A 24,798-nucleotide genomic window follows, 5' to 3' on the forward strand; every position below is an offset into this window, starting at 1 on the left:
GATATAAGGATCAAGGAGGACGTGATAAAGCAACAGCAAGAAATAACGTGAGCTGAACGAGCACCAGGGAAAATGTGGAAGAGAAGAAAAATCCTTTCAAAACCTTTTTGAAAAATCGGTTCAAAAACCCAGAATCTTCAGAAATCAAAATAAATATTGCCGAGAGAGATGTGAAGGACAGTCTTAGAAAACAAGGAAACGAACAAAATATGTGAAAAGAAGTGAAGAGTGACGGAGAAAATGAGGCACAGTGGAGAAACATGCAGGTGATTGGTGAACCGTCAAAAGGAAACTAAACAAACGAGGTAGATCTAAAATATTCAGATATACGAGAGAGGGACATTCTATAAAACAAAGGTAATTATGTGTCTTAGGATTGGAAGGGTACACTGTGTCCCAAGAAGAACTAGTGCAGAATGATCAACTGAAACATATCTATTAAATCTGTTGTGCTTTGTTAATTACAGCGAGTTTCCTACACCATCCAGCTCATCCTCTGTATGGCTCTCCGGCCCTCCCCCAAAATAAGCAAAGAAGACACACATTTTTAAAAAGCTACCTCTAGGGGTGAAAAAAATCTACCTGGGTTCAAAATTCTCTACAGCAACATATGTCTACAATTCCTCAGATATAAGAAATGAGACCACATGTTTCCTGCCAAGACAGACATGTTCAAATACTCAAGAAGGAAATAAACATAGACTCCATAAACCCTTCCAGAAAAAAAAAGTGTTAACTGAATTGAGATTTCTAAGAGATTTCATTAAATCAACTAAAAAACTTCGAAAATTACTGCCACAGGAAAAAATGTATATAAATTTTTATTAATGCTGAAAAAACAGCATAATAAAATGGTCTACTTGGAGAGCAATGTTTTTCTGAAAAACTCATTGTAAGGTGAATTCACCTGTTGCTATTATTGTTATTGTTGTTACTATTATTACTATCTACCTCTTCTAACTAGAAGATAGCTTCATGAAGGCAGGAACTCTATTTTGTTCACTGCTATATCCCTAGCACCTGAAATTATACTTGGTACATAGTAAGTGCTCAATAAATACAGACAGCCCTCCTATCCATGGGTTCTGCATCTGGGTGTTCAACCAAATGTAAATCAAAAATATTCAGAAGGGCTTCCCTGGTGGCGCAGTGGTTAAGAATCCACCTGCCAGTGCAGGGGACACAGGTTTGATCCCTGGTCCCGGAAGATCCCACATGCCGCGGAGCAACTAAGCCCGTGCGCCACAACTACTGAGCCTGCGCTCTAGAGCTCGCAAGCCACTACTACTGAAGCCTGCATGCCTAGAGCCCGTGCTCCACAACAAGAGAAGCCACCGCAATGAGAAGCCTGCGCACTGCAACAAAGAGTAGCCCCCGCTCGCCGCAGCTAGAGAAAGCGCACGTGCAGCAACGAAGACCCAATGCAGCCAAAAATAAATTTAATTAATTAATTTTTTAAAAAATTTCACAGACGTAGGGAATGGACTTGTGGACATAGGGAGGGGGAAGGGTAAGCTGGGACGAAGTGAGAGAGTGGCATGGATATATATACACTACCAAATGTAAAACAGATAGCTAGTAGGAAGCAGCCACCTAGCACAGGGAGATCAGCTCGGTGCTTTGTGACCACCTAGAGGGGTGGGATAGGGAGGGTGGGAGAGAGACGCAAGAGGGAGGGGATATGGGGATATCTGTATAAGTATAGCTGATTCACTTTGTTATAAAGCAGAAACTAACACACCATTGTAAAGCAATTATACTCCAATAAAGATGTTAAAAAAATTTTTTTTTCAAAAAAATTTTTCTGAAAGTTCCAGAGAGTAAACTTGAATTTGCTGTGCCAGACAACTACTTACATAGCATTTACATTGTATTTACAACTATCTACGTACCATTTACATTATATTAGGTATTAGAACTAATCTAGAGATGATTGAAAATACGTGGGAGGATGTGCATAGGTTATATACAAATACGACACCATTTTATATAAGGGACTTGAGCACCTATGGATTTTGGTATCCATGGGCGTCCTGGAGCCAGTCCCCTGCAGATACCAAGAGACGACTGTTATTTTTTAAAGAAACATACAAATGAAGACAGAATACAAAGTGAAATTACAGAAATGAAGCCAAACACTGATAACATATTGACAAAAGTGGATGAAATAAATGCATTTATTAAAGGAAAAAAATCTCAGATTGAGCCAAATACATAAACCAAGAAAATCTAGTGGTTAAAAAATACAGGCTCTGAAGTAAAAATGCAACTTTGATTTCCAAAACAAGATCTATCCATTGTTCACCATTCATAAATTATCCTCGTCTTACAAGGTGCATTTCCCCCTCTTCTCCTAGGACTGTTTTGAGTCTGTAAGCAGATAATCCGTGTAAACCATGACTTTGAAGAGTGCCTAGTGTACGGTGCCCAGTCTGTAACTATCCGCCCCCAGAAGTAAAAATGGAAGTGGCCTTGGCTGTAACAGGGTGAGAGTAGTAATAACCCAAAACCAATGACTCAGAAGGACCACGACGAGAAGGACTAGTGTCACGACAGCGTGAAAGACGGGGCCTGATGTGGTCTGCAGAGTGAGAAAAATATTCTTTTTTTTTTTTTTTTTTTTTTTTTTGCGGTACGCGGCCCTCTCACTGTCGTGGCCTCTCCCGTTGCGGAGCACAGGCTCTGGACGCGCAGGCTCAGCGGCCATGGCTCACGAGCCCAGCCGCTCTGCGGCATGTGGGATCTTCCTGGACTGGGGCACGAACCCGCGTCCCCTGCATCGGCAGGCGGACTCTCAACCACTGCGCCACCAGGGAAGCCCAAGAAAAATATTCTTGAAGGAAGTGACACTTAAGCTGAGACCTGAAGGATAAATAGGAACTAGTCAGGTAAAGAGCAAGACAGTGAGTGGAGAAGATAGAAAAAAAAGTGGTGTGTCTGGTGGGGCACGTGGCAGGGGCACCAGATCACGTGAGCAGAACTTAAAATAGAGAAATGCCAGATAACACAACCTCAGAAAAAAGTATCATTGGCCTAAACGCTTTAGTTAACAGACACTGTAACAAAGGGAACTTTTGTGATTCATGCATTCAATTTACTTAACAAATATTTAAGTTCTCATGTGCAAGTTCTATGTCAGAGGCAATAAATAGAGCCAAGAGATGCAGAGCCCTTGGCCTCTGGAAGCTGACAGTAGAGGGGGATGTTTTGAAAAATTAATCTTAAGTACCCTAGGTTTTACCATGAAAAATGGCAGAGTGCTATAGGAGCCCTTATTTAATTAGGGTCCAAACAGTCTTCGTAGAGGGAGTATCTTTCAGGAGAGAACGTAAGAGAAAATTAATAGCTCTTAGGTGTGTGAAGTGGGATGGTCAAGGCAGTTGTGAAGATATTGAAGCAAAGCGTGTTGCATGCCAGGATCCAAAATAAGTCCAGTATGTGTGAAACAGAAGCAGAAAGAAGGCAACAGAGAGAAGAGTGAGACTAAGAAAGTAAGAAGAGAAAAACGCTGAGAGGCCGACAGGGCATGGGCATCCATGGTAAGGATGCTGTGATTTCCTGAGTCCATAGAAAATCATGGAAAGGGCAGTGATGAATGCATTTTGTGTATTTTAAAAGATACACAAACCATTGTGTGGGAAGATACACAAACCATTGTGTGGGAAATGGTTGGGCGCAACCAGAAATGAAAGTTGAGATCAAGTGTATTTGTCAGGATGGGCTTAGTTGCTTAACAGTAACAAACAACCCCGAATCTCAGTGGCTTAACAAATAAAAATGCTTTTCTCACTCAGGCCGCCCATCTTTCAAGGATTGCCTGGGGATTCTGTTGCACATCATCCTCACTCAGGGATGCAGACCGAGAGAGTTTCCGCCAGGGAGGGTGGTTACTTGCCATGGCGGGGAGAAGGAAGCAGGGCAGATCACTCACCAGCTCGTCACACGGCAGAGGCTACCATGTCATTTCTGCTGACATGTGACAGCCCAAAGGACACGCCTGAGTCCAAGGGTCTGAGAGGTACAATCCCACCGTTTGCCAGGGTGAAGTAGAACCAGAGAGTTGTAAACATCTTACAGGCCACCACACCAATTCAGATGCAACAGTATTCTAGGTAACAGGTGACAGAGGAGCAGTTAAGTTTTTTTCTTTTAATTTTTATTGGAGTATAGTTGATTTACAGCATTGTGTTTCAGGTGTACAACAAAGTGATTCAGTTATACATATACATATATTCATTCTTTTTTCAGATTCCTATATAGGTTATCACAGAATATTGAGTAGAGTTCCCTGTGCTATACAGTAGGTCCTTGTTGGTTATCGAATATTTTATATATAGTAGTGTGTGTATGTTCATCCCAAGCTCCTGATTTATCCCAGCCCTCCACATTTCCCCTTTGGTAACTATAAGTTTGTTTTTGATATGTGTAAGTCTGTTCTGTTTTGTAAATAAGTTCATTTGTATCATTTTTAAATTAGATTCCACATATCAGTGATATCATATGATATTTGTCTTTCTCTGTCTGACTTACTTCACTTAGTGTGATAATCTCTAAGTCCATCCATGTTGCTGCAAATGGCATTATTTCGTTCTTTTTTATGGCTGAGTAATATTCCATTGTATATATGTACCACATCTTCTTTATCCATTCACCTGTCAGTGGGCATTTATAATTAGAATTATTAAAATTTATCAGTTAGTTGGAAGTGGGTGTTGAGGGAGGTGGAAACGTCAGGGGGCAGTCCAATCCCCTGTGATGGAAAGGGCAACTGGGTAGGTGGTGGTGACATATCCCATGTTATGGGACATAGAAGATCTAGATGGGAGTGGGGGGAAACATCCAGAGGTGCCTTTGGCATCTAGATGGTACCCAAAGCCAATGGAACAGACGAGATCCACAGAGTAGGGGAGCAGTTCATCCTACTTTAAGGCAATTCATCCTACTTTGGGATTTTATGTTTTAGCACTAGAAGTCCCATGTCATGGAAGCCTCCTCAGGCCTGGACAAACTGTGACAGCTGGTCACCCTATGAGAGAGAGTGTGTGAATAAAAGGAACACTAAGATTCTTGAGGAGGACAGTGTGAGCTGGACAGATGGAGGAAGAAGGGCTGTCAAATGATCCTGAGAAAATTAGCCATGAAGACAGAAGCCAAGTCAGGGGAGTGTGAGTCCAGAAACCACAAGGGAAGGGAGTGTTTCAGGAAGGAGCAAGTGAGTGGTCAACGGTGGGAGATGTGCCAGGAAGTCTAGTGGGACACAGTTGCAAAGCGCCCACTGCTGTAAGATTGGAAAAGAGCTGATGTTGGGGTCTGTGGTGTTCATGCCTCCAAGCAGAGAAGCCTACAAGAGGGGAGGTCTGACACATCAGCAAGTGGTCTGGGCTTGTCCCTGCCATGCTGACCAGATGGGCCAGATAACAGCTTCTCACACAGCTGACAAGAAATGGGGCTGATCAAGTTTCTTGACCTACAGTTCCCTCCACACCTCCTCTGGCTCCTGAGCTGCAGAATTCAAAAAGAATCCATTGAACCCACAAGAGGAATTAAAAAAAAAAAATCCTCCCTAATTATACAGCTTTAAGATACAGATGAAACTCAAAGACAGAAAGAAAATAGCCAATTTGGAGTGTCTGAAGGATTCCTTAACATAAAGATGAACTATAAAGAAAAATTTTTAAATTTTAATAAACATTTGATTTTTTCTCTGTAACTTTCAAGAAAATTCTGATAATGTAAAAAAAGGTGAAGAATAAGGATGCTAGAATTTCAACAAGTTTAAAATTTTATTATAAGCTCTATTAATTGGTATAGGCTAGCTACTGAAACATGCAAGAAAAAAAAGGCCTCCAAAATTTAAGTGATTTAACCTGATAGAATTTTGTTGTTTGATCCTGAAACTGTATAATGTAGATATTTGTCAGATGGCCTTCCACGCAGTGACTCAAGGACCCAGGCCTTCTCCTAGTGGCTATCAGAATAGGAGTTTTTCGTTCTCCCCCCAAATAATTGAAATATAATACCAATGAAATCTGACAACATTTTGGGAACTTGACAAGGTAATTCTGATGTTCATTTCAAAGAAATACAATTTTGAAAATATTTGAAAAATAACGTTAATGACTGGGGACTTTACCTCCAGAAATCAAAATCAAGCTGCAATGAGTTTTTTCACTTTTTATTTACATTAATTTGCAAAGATAGTACAATGAGGTCCTTTGGAACTTATACCCAATTTTTCCCAATGCTAAAACCAGGAATTTGACATTGTACAATGTGAGTGTATGTAGTTCTGTGTCATCTTATCACATGTGTAGATTTATGTAACCACCACAAAACAATCAAGACCTAGAACTTTTTCATCATCACAAAGATCTTCCTTGTGTTCCCCTCACCTTCCTACCCTCTGCCGCATATCTAATTCCTGGCAACCACCAATCTGTTTTCATCTGTATAATTTTGTCATTTTGAGAATGTTATAGAAGTTGAATCATACATTTTGTGACCTTTTGAGATTGGCTTTTTTCACTCTGCATAGTGCCCTTGAAATCCATCCAAGTTGTTGCCTGTTACAAAAGTTCATTGCTTTTTATTGCTGAGTAGTATTCCATGGTATGGATGTGTCAGAGTTTGTTTAACCATTTACCTATGGAAGGAAATTTGGTTGTTTCCAGTTTGGGGTAGTTACAAATATTGTTATAGTCCTATATGTCCCTGAGGCTGTGTTCTTTTTTTAAAAGTCTCTTTTCTCTCTGTTGTTCAGACTGGATAATTTCTATTATTCTATCTTCAAAGTCTCTGACTCTTTCTTCTTTTAGTTCTGATGTCCAGCTCATCTTAGTTTGGTTATTGTACATTTTAATTCTAAAATTTCCATTGGATTCTCCTTTATATCTGATATTTCTTCGCTGAAGTATTCTATTGTTTGTTGGAAATTTCTGTGTTCTTAGTATGATGAGTGATATTTTAATTGAAACCAGGACATTTTGGATATCATGCTGGAATACTGGATCTTATTTAAATTCTTCTCTGATACCACTCTGTTGAGTGATGGGGGCTGCACCTCACTTCTGCCGGGTGGGTGAGCTTGGAAGACCTGGCTTCTCTACTCAGCCTCCATTGACACCTGGGGGCCATAGGAGGGACTCCTGGTTACTGCTGGGTGGGGATGGGAGGTAAGGTTCTTATGAGACCTTCCCTGACACTATCCCAGCACAAAGGGGTAGAGCACCTCATTACTGCTCGCCGTATGTCCTCCACTGACATCTCATCATGGTTTTGATTTGCATTTCTGTTTGGGTTTTTTTTTTCTTTTTGTCTGCACTTGTTGGTGTTTCTTGGTTACTGTTTTTTTTCACTTCCAAGTCTGGGATATATAAGAAAACAAGAAAACCCCAGAGGACTCAGCACCATGTCTTTCCTTGGATCTCGAGGTCCCTAGCCAGTCTACCTTCTCTCCACCTTTGAGAGTCTTCTTATGATTCTCTTGTATAAAATCTCCAGGACTTATAGTTGTACTTAGGAGGAATGGGAAGATGTATGTCCACTCCATCTTCCTGGAAGTGGATGTCCAGGCTTTAATAGTGTACAAATGAAAAATGTGAAAGTGTTAAATGTTGCAGCAGAAATGGACAGAACAGTCAAATAGAGAAAAACCACGTTCGGAAATCAGTAAGAATTCTTCAACAAATGTTGAAGAATTACCCAGCTAACCAAAAAAAGCAGAATTAGATCTCTGCACATATAATACTCCAAAATGAATTCCAGATAGATTAATTGTACAATTAATTAATTAATTGTAAAAGCAAAACCATATATAGGAGAGAATATAAGCACATTATATAATCAGGATAGGAATAAATTTGTAACATTTACACACAAATGATGGCTATCTTTAAAATATAAATAATTCTTATAAATCATTAAGAGAAATATGAGTACTATAAGTAAATAATTGGAGAAAGACCCAAAGAGATTATTTGCATAAAGGATATAAGTAGCTAACCAATATGAGAAAATGCTTCCCTTCTCAAGCAATGGGGAAATAAAAATTAAACAAATTAATTATTCTGGGTTTTGGTTTGAATTGGTTCCTTTTTGGCCTGTTAAGTAGACGTTCTTTTAAAAAAATATTTTTTAATTGATTTTCTTATTGGTAACTTTCCCTGAATCAAAGAAGGACTTGGAATTAAAGCAAACTCTTCAAATCCCTAAATACATTTCAAAAATATTTTTTAAATTGAAGTATAGTTGATCCCCAATGTTGTGTTAGTTTCGGGTGTACAGCCTAGTGATTCAGTATTTTTGCAGATTATACTCCATTATAGTCTGTTATAAGATAATGGGTATAATTCCCTGTGCGATACAGTATTTCCTTGTTGCTTATCTATTTTATAATATAGTAGTTTGTATCTGTTAATCCCATGACCCTAATTTGTCCCTCCCCCCACTTCCCTCTCCCCTTTGGTAACCAAAAGTTTATTTTCTATATGTGTGGGTCTGCTTCTGTTTTGCACATACATTCATTTGTATTATTTTTTAGAGTCCATATGTAAGTGATATCATCCAGTATTTGTCTTTCTCTAACTTATTTCCCTAAGTATAATATTCTCTAGGTCCATCCACATTGCTGCAAATGGCAGTATTTCATTATTTTTTATTGCCGGGTAATATAATATTCCATTGCATATATATGTGACATCTTTTTAATCCAATTGTCTGTCGTTAGGCAGATGGTTTGCTTTCATGTCTTGGCTGTTGTAAATAGTGCTGCTGTGAACATTGGGGTACATGTATCCTTTCGAATTCATGTTTTCATTTTTTTTGGCTATATACACAGGAGTGGAATTGCTAGAACATACAGTAGCTCTGTTTTTAGTGTTTTAAGTAACCTCCATCCTTTTCCATAGTTTTCCATAGTGGCTGCACCAATTTTTATTCCCACCAGATACCCCATGCTCTTGGGTTGGAATAATATTAAAATGACTTCACTACCCAAAGCAATCTACACATTTAATGCAATCCCTATCAAAATACCCATGACATTGTCACAGAACTAGAACAAATACTCTTAAAATTTATATGGAACCACAAAGGACCCCAAATTGCCAAAAGAGTCCTGAGACAAGAGAACAAAACTGGAGGTATACCCTCCCAGACTTCAGACTGTACTACAAAGCTACGTAATCAAAACAGCATGGTGTGAGCACAAAAAGAGACGCATAGATCAATGAAACAGAATAGAGAGCCCAGAAATAAACCCACACACCTATGGTCAGTTCATCTATGACAAAGGAGGCAAGAATATATACAATGGAGAAAAGACAATCTCTTCAACAAGTGGTGCTGGGAAAACTGGACAGCGACATGGAAAACAATGAGATTAGAACATTCCATCTCACCATATACAAAAATAAACTTAAAGTGGATTAAAGACCTAAATGTAAGATCTGAAACCATAAAACTCCTAAAAGATAGCACAGGCAGAACACTCTTTGACATAAATCGTAGCAATATTTTCTCGGATCAGTTGCCTAAGCCAAAAGAAATAAAAGCAGAAATAAACAAATGGGACCTGATTAAACTTAAAAGGTTTTGCACAGCAAAAGGAAACCATCAACAAAGGGAAAAGACAACCTACTGAACGGGAGAAAATATTTGCCAGTGATATGACCAACAAGGGGTTAATATCCAAAATATACAAACAGCTCATACAACTCAATATCAAAAAACAACCCAATCAAAAAATGGGCAGAAGACTTGAATAGACATTTTTCCAAAGAAGACATACAGATGGCCAAGAGGCATATGAAAAGATGCTCAACATCACTAATTATTAGAGAAATGCAAATCAAAACAACCATGAGGTAACACCTCACACTGGCCAGAATGGCCATTGTCAAAAAGTCTACAAATAACAGATGTTAGAGAGGATGTGGAGAAAAGGGAGACCTCGCAATTAGCCCTTTAAATAAAATGAAAGTGACAAAACTTTAGAGGAGTGCTCTGAGCTGTGTACCAGCTTATAAACACAGTCATGGCAAGAACCACCTTAATACACTTTTTGGCAGAAATATTGCCAATAAGTATCAAAAGTAATAAAGATCATCATTCCTTCTGACCAAATGATTCCACTTTGGGGAACTGACCCTAAGGAAAAGGAGATTAACATAAAGGTTAATGGACAAGGTTACTTATAATGTAAGTATTAATAATGGTAAAAAGTAGCAAATAACTAAGGAGTCCAACGATGAAGAATTGGTTAAAGAAATATTGGCGTATTCATAGAAGAGAATACAACAGGGCTGTTATAAACCATGTTATATAAGAGTATTTAATGCCACGGGAAAATGCTCATAATTCATCATGAAATAAAAAACAAAAAGCCAATTACAAAGCAGTGTAGACGATAATGCTATTTTAATAGGTTAAAAATGTTCAGAGAAAAAAAATGTTCAGAGAAATGGCATATTGAGAAAACATTTATTAAAATATCAGCACTTGCAAATTAGCTACCGCAACTATGATTAAGTTTTATTCACCAGCTCTCTCTATATTTTCCTATTTTCAAAATATATTTTTAAAACCATATTTTCGTATTTAAAATAAAACAAACTATATGTTAGGGATCTCTAGTTCTTAGAGATGCTTAGTGATGTCATCAGAGACACAGGCCCTTCTTAGCTTTTCATCCTGTCTTCCTTAGCTTTTTGGTTTTTATTTTTATGTTTGTTGCTTCATTGCTACAAGATGGCTATTGCACTTCTGGGCATCACATCAACACTCCCGGTAGAAAGAAAGACGAAGAGAGCCCACCTTCTGCGTCTCTACCTCCTTCTCATCAGGACTGTTTCCCAGAAAACCCCTCAACAGACTTGGTTAATCTCACATGGCCAGCGAAGGATGCTGAGGAATAAGTATTCAATTTTTCAGACTGCAGAGTAGATCATGACAAGAAAGAAGGGGCTGGGAATGGATGCCAAGTGAGCCAACTGCAGTTTTCACATAGTATTTTTGGGTAGAAAATTAAAAGCACGTTTTGCAGAGTGCACTGATCGAACGCAGTGACAACCAGAAATGCAAGAACTGTGTTTTGCAGGCACTGGAAAGAGCATTTGTGACATCGGACCATTAAAAGGAGTGAGAGGATGTACTTACAAATTATCCAGGCTCTGATCCCTCCGTGGCGGGGGTGCGACACTGTATATTGCATGTCTTTTTATTAAGAAAAGATGAGAAGCTTGAAGTCAAGCACATACGTCTCCACCATAAACTCTTCCACGGACACTTTGTTGTAAGCGACAGGGAAGAGTGCTTTCAAGCTGTGTTTGGTTACATGAAACCTGAGTCAGCTATCCAGTGACTGCAAAAAAAAAAAAAAAAAGAAATCACCGAAAAGCAGGATTGGTCGTACAGCTGAAGGCAGGAGCGAGCTGTTGGACAAAGAGGAAAGTCAGGGGGTCAGGAGATCTGAGGGATCCATCACGCTCTGCTGCTAAACAGCTGCGGGCCCTTGGACACATCATTTACTCTGACCGACTTCAGCCTCCTAATCTGTAAGATCAGGGGGTGAATGGAAAAGACCCTTTAAGTACTTTGAGCACGAGATGACTAGATCCTATTCTAATTGCTATCTTCTGAAAATGAATAACTGCAAAGGTAATGAATCTCTCAAAACTTCTCACTGTGGGGCTTCCCTGGTGGCGCAGTGGTTGAGAGTCAGCCTGCCGATGCAGGGGACACGGGTTCGTGCCCCGGTCCGGGAGGATCCCGCATGCTGCGGAGCGGCTGGGCCCGTGAGCCATGGCCGCTGAGCCTGCGCGTCCGGAGCCTGTGCTCCGCAACGGGAGAGGCCACACCAGTGAGAGGCCCACGTACAGCAAAAAACAAAAACAAAACAAAACAAAAAACAAAACTTCTCACTGTGAGCAGACAAGAGGGAGCACAGAGAGGTCTGGAGAAACAGAAATGTGAGGAGTCATTGGCTCTGGGTCAGCTGCCATCATTCAGGGTACGTGGTATAATCCACAGGGGAAACAGAGCAGATATAAAGCCTCAGCACCCAATAAAACTCTATGGACATTATTTTTGTACCATCGGAGAAATGGCTTAGCAATGCAATGTATGGAGCCCGCACTCCAACTCAAAGACTTGGTGTCCTTGTGGATTTCATTGCACAACCTAGAAAAAAACACACCTCAAGAGTGAAGCAAATCACGATGATCAGGAAGTGGTCGCTGGTAGTTACTAAAGTCTTTCAGTCCAGAAATCAGAAGCTGTACAAGGAACCCTTCATTGTTACCACGGGAACGTATCAACCTTCAGTTTTGGATGAAGGTGATGGCTGTCAGCATAGGCTGTGATGGAGTTGGAATTCTTCCTCCACCACTTAGAGCTGTGTGACATTCAGAAGATTACTTAACCTCTCTGTGCCTCCATTTCTCACCTGTAAAATGGGGGCCAATAATGACATCCACTCCTTAGAAATGGGTGAAATTTAAAAATTTTAGTCTAATGCCTGGTCTCTAGATAGTGATTGTCAGGTAAATTTTAATTCTTCAAATAAATCAATGAATTTGCAAATAAGCTTATAAGCTGTTATGTACTTAGTAACTTGTGGTGGGTTTTTCAGTTGGGGGGGATAGAGTTTTTTCTCTATGCAGAAATGTACAGAAATGGCAGAAGTAGGAAGTTTACCATAAACCTTGGGGAAGCTTTTAATAAAATTCATTCCAGAGCACATGTGCAGTTTTGCAAACAGTAGTTGCCTAAGGTCCTGAGCTGCTCCCTACGGCAGTGACCTCTACTTCTGGGAGGAAGGAACAGAATAAGAGAGATATAAAGTCTGGACAAAGCAGGAATAGAAATGTATCTTTGGATTTGGCTCGGACTGTATCTTTTGGCAAACACTGACAATTTAACTGGAAACAAAATTGGAAAGGTTTCCAACTATTGTCTGTTCCTCTTTCCCTTGTTGGAAACCTCTCCTGGGTCCTTAACAGGTGGTCTACTTCCAGTCCCCAAATATGAGGTTTTAAAATAGACTTTCAAATCAGTGGTGAAAAGCTGGGTTGTTCATTAAATGGTATTGAGACAGCTGGCTAACCATTTGGTAAAACAAAGTTAGAACCCTATCTCAAACCAAAATAAACCCCAACTGGGTTAAATATTTAAAGAAATAGAGACATGAAAATATCAGAAGAAAATACAGGTGAATAACAACGGAATGATATTATGGGAAAAGGCCTTATGACTATAATACTTAGCAGAAATTATCATGGGAAACATGATTGTTGGCTGAATAAAAAAACTGAAATGTCCCTTTCTAATATTTATCAGCAAAATAAGGAGAACAGTAACTGAAGAAAAATAATTTCAAGATATCAGGTTAAGAGGTTATGAGCCTCAATACAGAATAAACTTTTATAAATGAATTAAAAAAGAGATGACCTGTTCCCTTCTCCTCCCCCTATCCTAATGTGATCATGGCCATAAAAAGAAGAAAGACATATGGCTAATAGACATGAAGAAAATTCAACCACACGTGTCATCAGCCACTTTTCTTCTATCAAGTTGTCAGAGCTGAAGGACAGCAGCTCTCCGTGTCAGGGAAAGCATTGCCGGGTGATATGCAGATGTGTGCATGGACGTTGGCAGTGTAAATACACAAAAACTTTTTGGAGACCTAATGGGCCATTTAGATCATTTTTTTAGAGAAAAGTCTTTGGCAACTTTTCGTATTTATCCTTAGAAAATGATCAGGGACATGCCTGGAAATATAGATCAAGGATGGTCATTGCAGCAGAGTTGGGAATCTCAATATAGAAAGTTAAGGAGACATCTGTCATCTGAGGCTGGTTAAGAATGAAGATTTAGTTTCCACAATGGAATACTATGAAACTGTTTTGTTTTGTTTTGTTTTTTTGCAGTACGCGGGCCTCTCACTGTTGTGGCCTCTCCCGTTGCGGAGCACAGGCTCCGGACGCGCAGGCTCAGCGGCCATGGCTCACGGGCCCAGCCGCTCCGCGGCATGTGGGATCTTCCTGGACCGGGGCACAAGCCCGTGTCCCCCGCATCGGCAGGCGGACTCTCAACCACTGCGCCACCAGGGAAGCCCAAAACTGTTTTTTTTTTTAAGTGATGATACAGGATGACATCACAATTTTAAAAATTATAAAACAAGAGTAGAGTATAAGTCATATTTGTATCAAAATTTATATCTCGCTATGTTTAGCACATTAACACACATACGTGGAAGAATATTGATGAATGGCTTAAAACGATTGTCCTCCCAGACCTGTACTCCTCAATTCTGTCACGATCAGGAAAAACAAGGAATGACAGAGAAACTGTCACAGACCAGGGGGTGCCTGGGAGACATGACAGCTATGTACAGTGTGGTGCCCTGGACTGGATCCTGAACAAAAAGAGGACATCAATGGAAAACTGATGAAACTCAAAGTTCGGAATTTATTTAAGCGTAATATACCAACATCAGTTTCTTAATTTTGACGAAAGTACCACAGTTATATAAGGTGTGAACAGTGGGAAGACTGGGTGAGGGGCATGTGGGAACTCTCTATACTATCTTGGCAGTTTTTATGAAAATCCAAAATTTTTCCAAAGTAAAAAGTTTATTGAAAACCTCAATACATTTTCAAATAAGGGTATATACCTAAGGAGTTGGATTGGGGTGAGAGACCTAAAGAATTTCAGATTCTACGTGTATAAATTTTTACAGTGACTATGCATATTATATAGTGAAGGATAAACAGATTTAACAATAAAATGGTATTATAGAAGTATATTTGTGAACATGGAATAATAAGAAAAAAACAAATTATAATACAGCATAATCCTATTGAAATGGTTTTTAAGTTGGTGGTTTGTTTTTGCCTACTTTTATTTTCTAATTTTAAAAATATGTATTACTTATAGGATACAGAACAAAGTTTAAGACGTCCCTGAAGGCGATCATGGGGCAGGTGCAGTTCTCAAATCTCTGGTCTCATGAGTTCGAATCAGGGGTTTCCTGATCATGTGCCTGGTCCTTGGAAATCTGGGGCCACAGAAAGTGTGTCTCTTTCTTCTGGTGATAGATTTAAATAAATATTCCTTTAATTATGATCCAACATATCTTGTCTTTGCTTAACACAGTCCATTCAAGACAGAAGGGTAAAGATGAGAGTCTCTATACAAGTAAAAAGAAAGAGAGAGCAGGAAACATTATTTCCTACTGGGTTGGTTATTTACATGATTTTCAGAGAAAATGACAGCAGGCTGAATGAGAGAAAAAAAAAAAAACAAGATCAGTGAACTTAAACACTGTTATTAGAAAACTGAAGACAAAATGTAAATAACCATTTTGCCTGTTTCATGGTTATCACATAATCACAGCACTGCCATGTTTGGAATCAATAGCATAACATTTGAATGCAAATGTGACTGATACTTACTATAATATTTTGGACATGGAATCACATACTGCAATCTTTTCATATGCTTGCCTTACCCAGAAATGAATGTGCTGGATGGTTTCCAAGCTGTAATTTGGACTTATAAGACTAAATGCCACATGACAATTGAGTCCCCAGTAGCTTTTAAGCTCATGGAAATTAAGCAACAGCAGATGAAAGTGTGTTCAGAAGCCCAGAGACCCATCTGCCCGGATCCCTACCCCCACGGGCCTCCCACTCACATGGGCCGTATTTCAGAATTCATTTCTGTGTGTCTCAGAGACTTTTTGGATTTCAAGGGCCTTCTCATGAACACAATGGCTCTTGCCTACTCGGAGTTACAGACAAGCCAACTGGTAATTATACAAGAGTGCAAAAAGTACTGTAACTGGTGAAAACATAAGATTTCACAGGAAGTCAAAAGAGAGACACCTTGGAATCTAGACACCTGGACACACAAAGGGCTTGCCAGCGTAAGGGGTGCATCCGCCACGAGGCTTGAAGGATGAGGAGCCATTTCTCAGGTGAACAGGGAGATCGGTATTCCAGGCAGAGGTGACGGCGTCTGCAGAGGCCACTCAGAAGATGGGAGAGGGCCCAGAGGTGAGGCGGGGGGGGCCTGACGGGGTGGAGTAGAGAGTGCCAGAGGGAAGGGTGAGAGCTGGGGCCAGAGGGAAGGCAGTGGTCCCATCCTGAGAGGCCTTGAAAGCCATATTAGGCAGGTCAGATTTTATCCCAAGGGTGTTTGGGGCTGAACTATGTCCCTGCACCACTTCCCCACATTCATATGTTGAATCCCTAATCTCCAGGACCTCAAAATGTGACTGGAGAAAGGGTACTTAAAGAGGTAATTAAATTAAACTGGAGTTAGTAGGGTGAGTCCTAACCAATGTGACTGGTATCCTCATAAGAGGAGGTTCAGACACATAGCGGGAAGACCGTGTGAAGACACAGGATGAAGACAGCAATCTAGCAACCAAGGAAAAAGAAAGGTCTCAGGAGAGAGCAGCTCTGCTGATACCTTGATCTTGGACTTTCAGCCTCAAGAACTGTGAGAAAATCTGTTGCTGAAGCCCGCCAGGCTGTGGTATTTTGTTATGGCCGCCCGAGCAAACTCATATCAATACTAAGGGCAATAAAGCGTTCTAAGCAAAGAGGGGGAGGATGGCTAGATTTATCTTTTGAAGAGTCCCTCTGGCCGATGGACAGAAGGAGCGAATCCCTGCAGTGATCCGTGCAGGCTGAGCTTAGCACACCACAAGGGGCACCTTCTAAATAGACAACAACACGAATCGCATGCCCACAACTTGTATAACACACAGTTCGCAACTGCACACCCATACGTGGCCGTGATATCAGGAGATAGGTAAAGGAATGGAAAGAAGTGAACAGATTTGAGACAGATTCAGAGACGAGACTCAGTGGTTTTTGAAGATTGGTTGGATGCCACCAGTGAGAGAGAGGAAGAAAAAAAGGATAAAGGTGTTTTCAGTCTTGGGAAGCTGGGTGTGTGGGTGCACCTGCCAACCACATAAGAAATCGATAAGGAAGACCTGCATTGGAGAGGATGATTGAGTTAGTTTTGGCTTCAAGTTTGATGAACCAAAGGAAGGTAGTCCAAGGGGAGCTCTTCAGTAGGGAATTGGATGCATGAAGGTATGAACTTGCACACGCATCACAATTGGAAGCCCACTATTTTTTTTTTTTTTTTTTATTACGTGGGCCTCTCACTGCTGTGGCCTCTCCCGTTGAGGAGCACAGGCTCCGGACGCACAGGCTCAGCAGCCATGGCTCACGGGCCCAGCCGCTCCGCGGCACGTGGGATCTTCCCAGACCGGGGCACGAACCCGCGTCCCCTGCATCGGCAGGCGGACTCTTAACCACTGTGCCACCAGGGAAGCCCGGAAGCCCACTATTTTAAACCACGGAGGTTGGTAAGAACAGAAGGAATCATATGTAAAATAAGAAAACAGTATAAGAGAAAAAAAATAAGCATGACTTTTATATCCAGACTCCTAAGTCAGAGGCTCATTGTGGGAATGAGATGGCAAAACAAGCAAAGTGGCGTCCCCCGTTTCCTTCTCTTCTACCCACCGCCTGGTTCCAGGCATGGTCAGTCAGCTCCTCACATCCGTCTTCTTGAGGCTTGGGTTGCTTGGATCCAGAGAGCGTGCTTGAGTGGATTCCCTTACTCACTCAGCAAATACTAGGCACCTACAGTGCGTCACGTACATGCTAAGCTTCTGTTGGTCAATAGAAAACATCATATGGCTCCCCATTCTCAGAACAGTCCAGATCCTTGGTCTGTTGCAGGCACCCCTAGAATTGTACTTCTACTGACAGCATGGAAGAATAAGGCTGTCCTTGTTGAATGCATGGCTGAATTGGCTTCAAGAATACATGTAGCACAGGGAGGTCAGCTCGGTGCTTTGTGACCACCTAGAGGGGTGGGATAGGGAGGGTGGGAGGGAGGGAGATGCAAGAGGGAAGAGATGTGGGAACATATGTATAACTGATTCACTTTGTTATAAAGCAGAAACTAACACACCATTGTGAAGCAATTGTACTCCAATAAAGATGTTAAAAAAAAAAAAAGATAAAGCTTCCAGATTTCCATGGTTGAATATGATACTAGCTGTGGCTTAGTCGTATATGGCCTTTGCTGTGTTGAGTTTTTCATCACGAAAGGATGTTATATTCTGTCAAATGTTTTTATGCATGTATTGAAATGACCGTGTGACTTTTATCTTTCATTCTATTAATGTAGCAGATCACATTTACTGATTTGCATATGTTAAACCATCCTTGCATCCCAGAGATTAAAAAAAAAAAAAGAATACATGTAGATCTGAAAAAGAAGAAAAGAAGGCCACTCACTGCCCCTCCCACTTTATTGTCACACATAATCAAGGACCGACCATAATATCGCTGAGGGTGGTACTTTGCATTTGGCATTATCTGAGCTGAAGCTCAAATAGTGCTAGTTATCACACACTCCCCAATATCTTTTTTAAAAATTCATTAATAAGCCTGAATGCTTTTGTCTAGTTATTAGGGAAGCTGGGGTTAGTAATTAAGCTTTGCAGCAGGACAAGCTAGGACAGAAGAGGCTGCTTGGCAACCACAGCTGACTGCCTGGTTTGGACATCCCCGGGAGGAACTTCGTGGGGACCACCTGAAAGTAACTGATGGACAAAGGAGAGGAGGCTTTGTTCTTGCTTGAGCTCAAAGGATTACAATTTGGGCACAGATAGAAATGCAGTCCTGTTACCAGCCCTGGGCTGGTGAGGTCCAGAAACGTTTGGGCAACATGAGATAAGTATACAAATATTCAGATCCTTCTGGGAACCTGGGATAAGATTGTCTTGCTTCTGAGAAAAGAATACTTGTAACATGAAATAATCCTTGATGTCGATGTTTGACTTAGGATGACAATTTGATCAGCTTAGTAACTCCATCAAGAGCAGAAAATTCATATGCAAGAGATTCTAGGGAAGCAGGAAGCTTTAGTCTTTTGGCAAAAGGGACGAGAACCAGTCAGCCATGACCAAGAAGTCAACAATCCTTAAGCAAGTTGTAAAATCCAGTCTGGAAGCCTGGGGAAATCCACAATTAGTCACCCAATCATGTCCCTGTGAAGAGATGGTGACACCAAAGGAGGAAATGGACTTGATGGGAGAAGAGGTTTGAAGTGATTTCTTCCAACTCTGGTTAAATTTGATTCTAAAGCTTTACAAGGGACCATTTAGAGTCCTTTTATTGTTTCATTCTTGTTCAATACAATTTCAATGCAAATGAGAAATTAGCTAGGGCTAGGAAGGCTTTGGTTATAGAGGTGTGAGAGGTATAACAAAATTCTACCCCGTCAGTAGGGAGAAGAAAAATTCACAAGTTAAAATTAATTCTAGGAAACATATCTACATAGGTGGATGTGCCAATACCCAGTGTTCACCTGCCTTGTTTTCTCACCATGCTTTACTGGAGATAAGCTGCCTAAAAACCAGCCAGATGACTTTACTGAGTGCACTGAGATTCTGCATCCAGTCCCTGCAAATCAGTTATGGGCAGGACAAAGCTGACATCAAAGGCCCATTCATAGCTGACAGATCCTTCTGCAACTCAGCAAGCCTGCAAGTTTGTGCTTCTCAACTGTAATGTGCTTACAGATCTTCCAAGGGGTATTGTTAAAAGACAGATTCTGATTCAGGTCTGAAGTGGGACCTGAATTTTGGTGTTTCCAGATGATGCTGTTGGCCCATGTCACACACTAGCAAGTTGACTTTTCCTATAACATCCCATAGGTAGAGCAAAATCGCATTACCCCTCCCACCTAGAACTGCAAGGAGAAAATCAGCAGCTACAGGGCAACGATTTCCCTTGTGTTACGCATGGATTTAATTCTAGGCTGCCTTCACACGATGGATGAACCTTACAGATCATTACCAATTTAAAGTAAAAAGACATCAATGTCGACTTTTGTCATCCCTGTTACCTGTCACGATTGTAAAACACCACGTTGTGAAAGACTGAATTTACTCAGAGGTCCACGATTAGTGGCAAACTGTCCACGTTCAACGTCGAATTTCAAACCTGAAATTTAAAAGCTGAAAATGCATGAGAGTCATATGACATCCCTTCATGGAAGAGAGAGTGCTTCACTAGGATTCCAGAGGCTTGAAATAGAGTCTGAGCTCTGTCATTCACTTGCTGGTGACTTTGAATAATGCCGTCCACCCTTCCGAGGCTCAGATGTGACATGAATAGTTGTTGGGTGACCATGACATATGAAGCAAGCCAAAATGGCTGCCTTTCTGCTAAGTAAGCATCAGGACCACATAGCTTCTCAGTGGTGAGACCCTCACAAGCCTGGTTTGAGAATTCTGATGTGGCTGCAGGCAGACAACAGTGCTATGGGACCAGCACCAACTGGGAATGGGGGCAGCTGTCCTCTCTAACCCCAGTGTCACGTGCTGAGGTGATGCCAACATTCTTCTCCTCTATCACATCCTCCAGAGCTCATCCTTGTCAGATATGTCTCCGAGGAGTATCAGAGTACCTCCTGTCTCCTGTCATTGTTGCAGGAATTTAGGACTCACCCTGCTAGAAAGTCTGGTGTAGACAATTCTGCATAGACAATTGAAGAAACTCAGTAACCACATTCCCTACTTACAGCCACTTCTATTCTCTAACCTGCTTTTGGAGGTTTTCTCCTCTTTTCCTCCTTCCTACTCTGCCCATATCGGCTACCCAGTCCTATGGACTGTAAGTTCCCATCAACCAGCCTCAGAGCTCATTATTCTGGTTCCAAGTTGCCAATCACACCAGTTCCTCAAACTTTCTGTTTTTTTTCTCTTGGTGTTTGTACTTCTCCATCATTTCTCCTGTGGTTTCCATGTTTGGGATGAACAGATACACACTAGTATATATAAAAGAGATAAACAACAAGGAACTTCTGTATAACACAGGGAACTATATTCAATATCTTATAATAACCTATAATGGAAAAGAATCTGAAAAAGAACAGATAGATATGTGTAACTGAATCACTTTGCTATATACCTGAAAATAACACAACATTTTAAATTAACTATTTTTTAATATTTTTAAAATGTTAAAAAAAAAAGCATATTGCTCTACCCAACTGAAACTTCTTCAGCATCTTCCCGGCTGTGGGATGTCCTGGTTTGTCCAGGACAGTCCTGGTTTACACCTGTTTTCCCAGGTTAGTAATTAGTTGAATCCCCTTTTACTCTCAAAAATGTCCCAGTTTAGAAGATAAACTATATAGTCACTCTATGTGGAAGCAACTCCAGCAAGATGAAAAAGTCAACCAATGCCAGAGAGGATGAAACATTCATAAACATGGTCGACACCAGCTATGGTGTGAGCAGAAAATTCACCAAAAGAAATACAGGTAGAAGCCTACATCACACTGGTGAATATGTGCTCCTGGGCTAGACTTCATTGCTTTAGGCACAAGATGCAAAAAGAAACCCAAAAAACAACTTGTACTTCATGAGCAAAACTGTGAGTTGTACTTCTTAAGAAAGAGAGAAAAATAATATAGCAAGACTTATTACCAAGCAAATAGATCATCAAAATGAACGTCCACAATTCTACCTTGGTAGAAACCACTGGGGATCAGCCTCCAGCAGTGCAAGGTGGGCAGCATGCAGGACCCTGTGGAAGGACCTGAGGCTTTGGGATAAATCAGACTAGAATTAGGATACTGACTTCTCTTTGGATGCTGTGACCTTGGGCAGATGGCTTCATGTGTCTGAACCTTTGTTTCATCACTTATGAAAGGAGAGAGTTCAATGAGCCATAGGTTTTCAAACTAGGCTCTGCGGGGCCCGAGGGTTTTGCCTTTCAGACCTGTGGTGGGGTGGGGGGAGGAAAACTTAAGTTTTCCCACCACTTTTACATGTTTTATATCAAGCAGTGAGCTCTCTTAAGATGTTTTAAATTTGATTTGAGATATTAATTTGTTTGAAGAAAAGAGTTTGTTGCAAAAATAAAATGTGAACACATACGGGTTAGATGGTCTCTAAGATCTCTTCCCAACTCTAGCAGATGTGGTTCTGAGGCCTCGGGTAATGTCTGCAGTTAGTGAACTGACAGATGGAAGTGGGCAGAAGACTCCTCTGATGCCTGCAGAGACTTGCTTCTAAGGGCAGACCAGATGGACCTTAATGTGTGCACTGCTTCATTAGGGAGGCTGATGAAGCCCAGGGTGTGTCTGAGGGACGTGTGTTTACAGACACATGGAGGTGTGGCTGGGAGATGTCTTAGCTGGAGAGGAACATTCCTAGGCCTCTGAAAAGTGTTCCTAGAAGTATCCTCCATTACTCATAAAGATCCAGAGATTCTAAGTTGGTCCTAGACTGATTCTAGATTATTAGGAGAAAGTCTGGTGTCTGAAAATTATTGCCAGTATCTTCAAAATTCTTAATAATTGTAATAAGGAAGGAAGGAAGGAAGGGAAGGAGGGAGGGAGGAAAGAAAGGAAGGAAGGAAGAGAGAAAGAAAGGAAGGGAGAAAGAAAAGGAGAAAGAAAAGTCTGGTATCTTGTAGCACTTCAGGGCATTGGGCAGCATATATAAATTTAAAGAGTAAAACGTCTTTTTTTCTGGAGTAAAAATCAGAAGCCTACACATTTAAATAAGACACATTAATGAGGACGAAGGTGGATCAGGGGACCATGGTCTTTTTCCCACATGCTGCATATACCAGGAATCAAGAGAAAAAAAGTAGATAATGGTGAGTGTGTGACCGAAGTGCTTTTTTTCACTGACCTGGAAGAAAATGCAATCTTGAACCAGAAGAAAAATACTAGCATCACTGAGGGGCTTTGTGTCCTGGCTACAAAGTCAGATATACCTTGGGAATCCAAATTTAAGCCTGGGAGGCTGGTTTCCTTTTCTCTGTAAAAGTACCAGATAAGAAGTTAGGCTTCAGACTGAGCTTGAATGGAAATCATTTGTGCGCTCTTCTTTCTGTCTTAATCAAACAAATGGGATTCCTGACATTTTATGTGCTATTCGTCTCATATCTGAAATACTTTTAAATTCTGGTTAGATTTGGAGTTTGTTTGAATCTAGCCTTGATCATTTAAGAATGATTCAGTTGGTTGCTGTTTCTTATTTCATTAGACTTCTAATCATGCCATGATGCTGTTTTTAAGAATATCCAGGGATTTCTACTGCCTAAGAGATAAAGCCCAAAGTCTTTACATTAAAGACTTTCATTGTCACACACCGGCTTACTTTTTCAGTCTCGTGTCTTTATGATCTAGAAGCACCAGGTTACCCACTAATGGCCAAGCACATCGTTTGCCTTCTTCCTACTGTCCGTTCATTTACCCTCAGTACTACCTCGTTCATGATGCTTTCCAGATACCGGAGCCCCAGGCAGAACGAATCACTTTCCTCTGCTCCTCGAATCCTCTGCTCCCATGGTTGGCCCAGCAGGGATCTCACTGGTCCTCAAAAGCCATGGGTGTGACTCTCTTGTTCTATAGTCAGTGACAAGCATTAGGGTAGGGACTCTGCCTATTCCTCGTTATAACTCTGGCGTCTAGCACAGAGCCTGGCACATGGTAGTTGCTCAAGAAATCTTTGTAGGAAAAAAAAATGTTTCTAATGAGTGAATTCTCAGTGGCATCTAGTAATTAGGGGACTGAGCAGTTCTCTACATGGCGGATCCTTCTTTTGTCTGTTTTAAATATATAAGCTTGCTAACTAGTTGTAAAATGCAGAGTACTGTGGGTCTTCTGAAACTAAATCTTTCCAGTTTAGGATGACATGGTTTTGGGTTTTTTTTCTAGGTGGCTTTTTAAATATTTTATTTTTAAAAATTTTTTATTGACGTGTAGTTGATTTACAATGTTGTGTTAGTTTCAGGTGTACAGCAAAGTGAATCAGATATATAGAGATATAGATATCTGTACAGCTACAGATATAAAAGAGCCCAAGGAACCGCTCCCACCTTCGAGTGAAGACTTCCTCCTTAATGCTTTGTCCAAGGACTTCACCGTTCCCCCAAACACTGCATCTCTTCAATTTGAAGATGTTAAACTTTCGGCTGTCATCTCTGAAGTAGTTTCCCCAACCCCAGCTCCACCCACCCACTATGCAGGTCCGCCCCCTGACACTCCGCAGAGTGATGACAAAGAACTTGACAATGCCCCGGATCAACTTTCTGACAGTCTGGGGCAAAGACAGCCTGACCCAGATGGGGACAAACCCCCTAGAGGATAAAGTCGAGGCAAAAGCGAAAGCTGAACACAGAGACAAATCGGGATAAAGGGATGACACCATCCCACCTGAATATCGACAACTCTTGGATGATGACGATGCGGTCGAATCAGCGACACCACCTACAAAGAAACCTGAGGCGTCAGAGAAACCTGCAGGTGCCCAAGACCTCACTGATGCCCTCTCAGGGGACTTTGACAGCTGTCGGTCAACTACAGAAACCTCAGAGAACACAGCAAAGGACCAAGACAAGAAAACTGCTTCCAGCTCCAGAGCACCCAAGAATGGGGATAAAGCAAAGGATTCTGCAAAGGCAAAGGAGGAAACTTCCAAGTGAAAAGCTGGTGGAAAAAGTACAAATTAAAGTTCACACTATTTGGTATCTGCATATTAAAATCTTCATCTGGTAGATGGTGACTTGTGAAGAACAAAAGGCTTTGATAGCAGAAATATTTTCTGAGTGGCTTCTAGACAGTGGTATTTGTTGAGTCTTTTGACATCCTAAACATTGTTTGTTATTCTTTTCCTGAAAAGAAACTGAATTTGTCTGGTTCACCTGTGTTATTCTACTGAGTATTGATAAACTTTGA

General features: G+C 40.9%; 1 protein-coding gene and 1 pseudogene across 1 annotated transcript in view; both read left to right on the top strand.

The window, feature by feature from the left end:
- MYOCD (myocardin) overlaps nucleotides 1–24,798 on the top strand; it is a 255,330-nt gene that overhangs the window by 89,307 nt on the left and 141,225 nt on the right. The gene's annotated exons all lie outside the window — the stretch shown is intronic.
- On the top strand, nucleotides 12,216–24,545 carry LOC138842471 (calpastatin pseudogene; annotated as a pseudogene).

This window comes from Globicephala melas, chromosome 20 (assembly GCF_963455315.2).
Source record: "Globicephala melas chromosome 20, mGloMel1.2, whole genome shotgun sequence".
NCBI classification, from domain to species: domain Eukaryota; kingdom Metazoa; phylum Chordata; class Mammalia; order Artiodactyla; family Delphinidae; genus Globicephala; species Globicephala melas.